The following is a 7,888-nucleotide window of genomic DNA, read 5'->3' as shown; positions in this document are numbered from 1 at the left end:
TCTAACGGGAAGCATCTGACTTTAATGGTTCCATCCCTACCTACGTTGGCAGCGTAGTTTTTGGGGTTCGAGTATGGACTATACTCTCACCCACTTCGGTGCTCGATACTCCTCCCATGACTCCATGCTCATAAGACTCCATCCAATCATCTCAAACAAGCCCTCACGACTAGTTTCATTTAGAACCTTGCCGACTCATCAACTCTATCCTCAATTCAACTCAATCGAGTCATAATGGCAAGTCTCATTTAGGACCTTGTCCACTCGTCAATTCTACCCTCCAATCAACTCAATCAAGCCTAAATTAGATATGCATTTATAAAATCCCACAAACATAACAAACCATTCCTGTCCTCATTTGTCACCTCCTTAGGACTCATCACAACTCTAAGAATTTTAAACCAACAATTCAAAAGGAGTAACACATTTAAGGAAATTAACATATTCAACATAATCACATAATTAAGGAAATCAACAAAGCCTATTAACAACCCCTCTCTATCAACTCATGCTAACATGAAGGTTTTAGAAAATTTTTAACTCAACAACATCAACACAATAAGAATCAAAGTAAACGGAGGCAAGACTCATTCAAACATAAACCTATCAAAAAACTTCATTCTTATGGACATCTAACCTCAAAGAAAGAGTAGTGCACATTGGTGGACTCAATCCATGCTTTGAGTAGCCTTACATACCTTAGAATAGATTCATGAAGAAACCTTGTTGTTGGGTCTTCAATGGAAACTTGGAGTCTTGAAGCTCTTGGAGGCAAATCTTGTTGAAGAAGGATTTGGAGAAGAAGAGAGAAAAGGAAAATTTTCTAGGGCTTTTAGAGAGAGAGTGAGGGATTGAAAATGGTCCCAAAATGTGCTAAGGCTGATACATATATAATTTGGGACAAATTCCCAAATTATCCTTTTTCCAAAATTCTAAAAAATAGGCTGAAAATGCTCCTGGCGCGATAGTGGCGCGTCGCGCCATTGCAGCACCAGGTCGATTAGGCCTAAAACCTGCACATCTGTTAGTAGCGCGCTGCGCCAAGGACCAAACTACTGAGGCATGTTTTTGGCGCGATAATGGCGCGTCGCGCCCTTACAGTGCCAAGGCTATATTTTCTGGGTTCTGGAAATAGACTTGAAAACCTTGCACATCTCATAGTGGTGCGTTGCAACTGGGACCAAACTACTGAGGCGTGTTCCTGGCGTGATAGTGGCGCATCGCGCCACTGCGGCGCCAAGCCCAGAATCCCAGCGGTTGCAACCCAGGCCTAAAATTCCTGTCGAGCTAGTTCGTCTTTAATTTAATAGGTCGTGGGCCACCCAGATTGTCATTTCTCAAAAGGTAGGGTCGTTAGAAGTCGATCCCTTATACGAACTCATCCTAAAACTTAGTCACGATGAGTTTTTTGGACTTGGCTTGGTCCTAGGGATCCTTTGTGACCCTACATCACCTCTAACACTGCTTAATTTCTCAGGGACACATCTTCACTCATGCATTACTTCACAATACTCGAGTTTGACCCTACCCGAATACAAGAAGGGTTCGAATCTTAAGGAAATTTTTTGAGGGGTGTTACATTATCTCCCCCTTGTGATCATTCATCCTCGAATGACGAGTAACCAAGGATGGACTCGGGGTATAAATCACAATCAGAATTCAGTCATTCAACTAATCAAATTCTCAAACAAATTACCAATCAAACTCATAATGCGCAAATAAATTCAAGTCAAGGAAATGGACATTACCTTCAACATTCTCGTCGGTAGGCACGAATAGATGTGGATATTTAGATTTCATGTCTTCCTCTACTTCTCATGTGGCTTCCTTGACAAATTGGTTCCTCCACAGAACTTTAACTGAGGCGATCTCTTTGTTCCTCAACTTGCGGATTTGGCGATCAGGAATTTGGACCGAGACCTCTTCATAGGATAAGCTATCCTTAACTCCATTACTATCAATGGGGACTACCAACGAGGGATCGCCTAAGCACTTCTTCAACATCAAAACGTGGAATATCAGATGAATAGAGGCTAGCTCTGAGGATAACTCCAACTCATAGGCAACACTCCCAATCCGCCTCGAAATCTGGTAAGGACCAATATATCGAGGACTGAGCTTCCCCTTCCTTCCAAACCTCATGACGCCCTTCATGGGTGACACTTTCAAGTATACCCAATCACCCACCTCAAACTCTAAATCTCTCCTCCTCGCGTCGGTGTAAGATTTTTGGCAGCTTTGGGCTATCTTCAGCCTGTCTTGAATGACTCTCACCTTCTCCATGGCTTGGTGAAAAAAATCGGGCCCAATCAACTCAACTTTACCAACTTCAAACCATCCAATTAGTGATCTACACCTCCTCCCGTACAAAGCTTCATAAGGAGCCATTTGAATGCTTGCATGATAGCTATTATTATATGCAAACTCTATGAGAGGTAAGTGATCATCCCAATTTCCTTTGAAGTCAAGCACACAAGCTCTAAACATATCCTCCAATGTCTGAATGGTGCGCTCCGCTTGGCCATCCGTCTGGGGATGAAAGGTCGTACTAAGGTTCACCTTTGAACTCAGTCCCTTCTGAAAGGATCTCCAGAATTGGGAAGTGAATTAAGCTCCTCTGTCTGAGATAATGGACAAGGGAATCCATGCAATCTGACGATCTCTTGAATGTATAACTTCGCATAATCTTCTGCGGTGTCAGTAGTCTTAACTGCCAAGAAGTGAGCTGATTTCGTCATTCTATCCACAATCACCCAAATCGAATCATGTTGTTTTTGGGACCTCGGCAAACCAGTAATAAAGTCCATGTTGATCATCTCCCACTTCCATTCCAGAATTTCTATATTTTGAGCTAAGCCACATGGTCGTTGATGCTCAACTTTCACCTGTTGGCAATTCGGGCACTTGGAGACAAATTTTGCAATATCTCTCTTCATCCCACTCCTCCAATAGATTTCCCTCAAGTCATGGTACATTTTTGTAGAGCCCGGATGAATAGAGTATCTTGAACTATGCGCTTCGGCCATAATCCTCTCTCGAACATCATCTACATCAGGTACACACAATCTATTTTGGTACCTTAACACACCATCTCCCCCTTTGTTAAAGACCATTACCTCTTGTTTGTGAACAACTCCCTTCAATTGGAGAAGGACGGGATCTTGGTCTTGTTTCTCCTTTACCTTTTCCAAAAGCGAGGATGCGGACCCATCCTAAACATTAACGCCGCCTTCATTGTTCTCTTCAAGATGAACTCCCAATCGGACCAATCTGTGCACCTCTCTAGCCAATTCTTTCCTTCCCTCCTCCATATGGGCAGTGCTACCCATAGACAACCTGCTAAGAGCATCAGCAACAACATTAGTTTTACCTAAATGGTAGAGGATGTTCATATCATAGTCTTTGAGTAGTTCGAGCCATCTTCTTTGTCTCAGGTTGAGTTCCTTCTGGCTGAAGACGTATTGTAAGCTCTTGTGATCGGTGAACACATCAACATGCACTCCATACAAGTAGTGGCGCTAAATTTTAAGCGCTAACACCATAGCTACCAGCTCAAGGTCATGAGTTGGGTAGTTCCTCTCGTGAACCTTAAGTTGTCTTGAAGCATAGGCTATCACTTTCCCCTTCTACATCAACACACAGCCCAAACCCACTCTAGATATATTGCAATAGATCACAAATCCCTCTGTTCCATCGGGCAAAGTCAGGACATGAGCGGTGGTTAGCTTGGTCTTTAATTTCTGGAAGCTCTCCTCACAAGCATCGGACCATTTGAACTTAGCCTTTTTTTGGGTCATCTTGGTTAATGGTGATGATATGGATGAGAATCCTTCTACAAACCTTCGATAATAGCCGGCCAAACCCAAGAAGCTTCTTATCTCTGTTAGGGACGTGGGTCTGGGCCAATTTTTCACTGCCTCAATCCTCTGAGCATCAACCTAAATACCATCTCCAGATACAATGTGGCCTAGAAAAGGCACTGATGCAAGCCAAAATTCACATTTTGAGAACTTCGCATACAATACTTGGCCTTTTAAGGTTTGTAAGACGACTCTAAGATGATGGGCGTGCTCCTCTTCATTCTTGGAGTAAACCAAAATATCACTATGAATACAATCACAAACATATCAAGATATGGTTTAAATACTCGGTTTATGAGATCCATAAAAGCTGCGGGGGCATTAGTCAACCCGAAGGACATCACCAAGAATTCAAAGTGGCCATAGTAGGTCCGAAAAGCTGTCTTTGGGATATCACACTCCCTCACCTTCAACTGATGGTAGCCCAATCTTAGGTCTATCTTTGAGAAGCAAGTGACACCCTGAAGCTGATCAAATAAGTCGTCTATTTTGGGGAGAGGGTATTTGTTCTTTACGGTGACCTTGTTCAGCTGCCTGTAGTCAATACACATTCTAAGGGACCCATCTTTCTTTCGCACAAATAGGACCGGAGCACCCCATGGTAAAACACTCGGCCTAATAAATCCCTTATCTAACAAGTCCTTCAATTGTTCTTTCAACTCTTTCAACTCAACTGGGGCCATTCTATATGGAGGAATTGAGATAGGTTGGGTATCAGGAAGAACATCAATCCCAAAGTCGATCTTCCTATCAAGAGGGACTCCAGGCAGATCTTCAGGAAAGTCATCAGGAAACTCGTTGACAATCAGAACCGACTTAAGGGATAGAGACTCAATACTATCATCTTTCACTCAGACAAGGTGATAAATACACCCTTTTGAGATTAGCTTCCTGGACCTAAGGTAGGAAATAAACTTACCCTTAGGCACAAAAGGACTACCCTTCCATTCTATGACCGTCTCATTCGGGAATTTGAACTTGATAATCTGAGTTCTACAATCGATAGAGGCATAACAGACATAAAGCCAGTCCATGCCAAGAATCACATCGAAATCAACCATGTCCAACTCAACCAAGTCAGCCAAGGTATCCCTGTTATGAATTGACACAATGCAATCTCTATAGACTCTCTCAGCTAAGACAAAATCACCGACAGGAGTAGCTACACTAAAAAGCTCAAGAAGGCATTCAGGAATTTTATTGAATTTACTAGCCACGTAAGGGGTCACAAAAGATAGGGTGGCACCCATATCCATCAAAACATAGCAATCAAGAGAAGAGACTCGAATCATACCCGTCACGACGTTTGGAGAGTTCTCTTGATCTTGGCGACTACCCATGGCATATAGACGGTTCGTACCTCTACTCGTACCTGAAGTAGTTCCCCTCTGATTACCTCTAGCCGGTAGTACGGTGGAAGGATACTGAGCTCTGTTTCCCCCTGTTGGACACTCCCTCTGAAAATAGTCCATTTGGCCGCATTTATAACAACCAGTCCTTCCCGCTCTGCACTCTCCCAAGTGGAGCTTACCGCACTTGCTGCATGGTGGCTTTCCTCTCGAACCTTGACCCTCGCTAGCCTGGGATTGAGAACCCTGGGGTCTGACATTCTGATGACTCTGTCTCTGTCGATCATACCTAGGCTGCGGTATAGGTGCACTTGCAGTCGATGAGGCATAGCTGGAAGGCCTCTTTTGGAAGAAGGACCTGTTGCTTTTGCTCTGCCTCTGTTTATTCTCATATCCTGCTGATTTTTCCTTCTTGCTCAGATGCTCCTCCATAAATTTTCTCTTTTCATCCTCCACCTGCTGATCATACACCATCAATCTTGAAGTATCCATGTCGGAGATTAACAATGCTACTTTGCACTCCCTCTTCACATGTCTCCCCAATCCGGAGATGAACTTTCTCATCTTCGACCTCACATCTGGGATTATTTCTGGAGCATACCTGGACAGCTGGATGAACTTCAGGTTGTACTCCTTAACAGTCATGCCTTCTTGTTTCAGATTCACAAACTCCTCCATTTTTGCTTTCCTCAATTCTCGGGGAAAGAAGTGGTCGAGAATGGCTCCCTCAAATTCATCCCACACAGCAGGTTCAGCATTCTCACCCATACCTTGTTCCCATTGGTTATACCAAATGTTTGCCACATCCTTGAGCTGGTAAGACACCAACTCAACCCCCTCGATCTCTGTAGCATGCATAGCTTTCAGGATCTTCTACATCTCATCAATAAAATTTTGGGGATCTTCATCAACCTTAGACCCCGTGAATGCCGGCAGATTTATTCTCAGAAAGTCTCTAATTTTGGTAGCAGCAGACGGCTCTTGGGAACTAGAGCTAAGAGTTGGCGAACTCTGGTTACCATTCTGGGCAACCACTAATTGAGTGAGCATAGCAATCGCTCCTCGAAATTCTGCCTCTGAAGTGGGTGAAGGTGGAGTAGCAGGCACTTGGGGTGCCTCCGCATATCTTACGGGTCGGCCTCTAGCCCTCGACGGGCGTACCTCTGACTGGGGCATCTCTGCGTTATCAACATTCCTCTGGCTAGTCGTACGTTTAGGAGGCATTATCTGTAACGTATAAACACACGAATTAGAAAGGAGTTTTATAGAGTTTAACTCCATCGCACGAATTCAGAGTATGAAAGAAGTGAAACAATTCCTAATGTCTTATAGCCTCCTAATTATAAGTGTGGTGCACAACACACCCATAAGCAAGACTCTACTAGACACGGCTTCATAGACTCCCTAGGACTCTTGAACTCTGGGCTCTGATAAAATGTTTGGCATGCCACGAGAGGGTACCCTAGATGTGACCGACACTCGAAAGTCATTTCTGGCCTCCAAGCGAACCACCTGATTCAGTCACACTATCATTTAATCACATTCACATAATGAAGGGTTCAATCATACACACTATTCACATTATGGGGCCGAAGGCCAAACACTATCAACTCAACAAAACAAATATAATAAGACTCCTCAAAATAACAGTCCAACCTCCCCACACTTTAGTCTATGAAGCCTCTATCAAAGTCTAGGAGGTGTCAATGACAAGCCCATGGCTACCAACAATCAAAATAAAGGAAACAACACAAAACTATACAGGGAGCTCAATATTTTCTCCAAAAACTAGGAGGACTCACCAAGTAGATGGAAGTGTGTAGATCTTCAATGGTACGCCGGTTGATGATCTCTGGCACCTGTCTCTGCATCATGAAACGATGCAGGCCAAATGGCGTTAGTACGTGGAATATACGAGTATGTAAAATGGACGAATAAAACAACATCAGAAAAGGATCAACCAACTCGGAAATCTCAACTCATAAAGAAGTGACAACTCACTCAAGTGTCCTAATTCTAACAAGAAATATTTTAGACAGGACCAAATCACTTGCCACTCAACTCAACTGCCTCGGAGAACTATCAAGACCTAAATGGGAGTTTTTCTTATCTGACAACCATCACTTATGAGCCAGTGATAGTACAACAATCAGACGTTATTGCCACGTCCGTCCATACCTTGCCAGGGCATGAACGCCTCCCTAATCATGGATTCCATCGATTAGTCAAGTCTTATCATTTTAGGACAATAAAATGGAAAACATCCAACTTTAACGGTTCGATCCCACAGGAAGCATCCGACTTTAACGGTTCCATCCCTACCTACGTTGGCGGCATAGTTTTTGGGATTCGAGTATGGACTATACTCTCACCCACTTCGGTGCTCGATACTCCTCCCATGACTCCATGCTCATAAGACTCCATCCAATCATCTCAAACAAGCCCTCACGACTAGTTTCATTTAGAACCTTGCCGACTCATCAACTCTATCCTCAATTCAACTCAATCGAGTCATAATGGCAAGTCTCATTTAGAACCTTGTCCACTCGTCAATTCTACCCTCCAATCAACTCAATCAAGCCTAAATTAGATATGCATTTATAACATCCCACAAACATAACAAACCATTCCTCTCCTCATTTATCACCTCCTTGGGACTCATCACAACTCTAAGAATTT

This window comes from Solanum dulcamara, chromosome 12, assembly GCF_947179165.1.
Source record: "Solanum dulcamara chromosome 12, daSolDulc1.2, whole genome shotgun sequence".
Lineage (NCBI taxonomy): Eukaryota > Viridiplantae > Streptophyta > Magnoliopsida > Solanales > Solanaceae > Solanum > Solanum dulcamara.
This window is presented reverse-complemented; position numbering follows the sequence as displayed.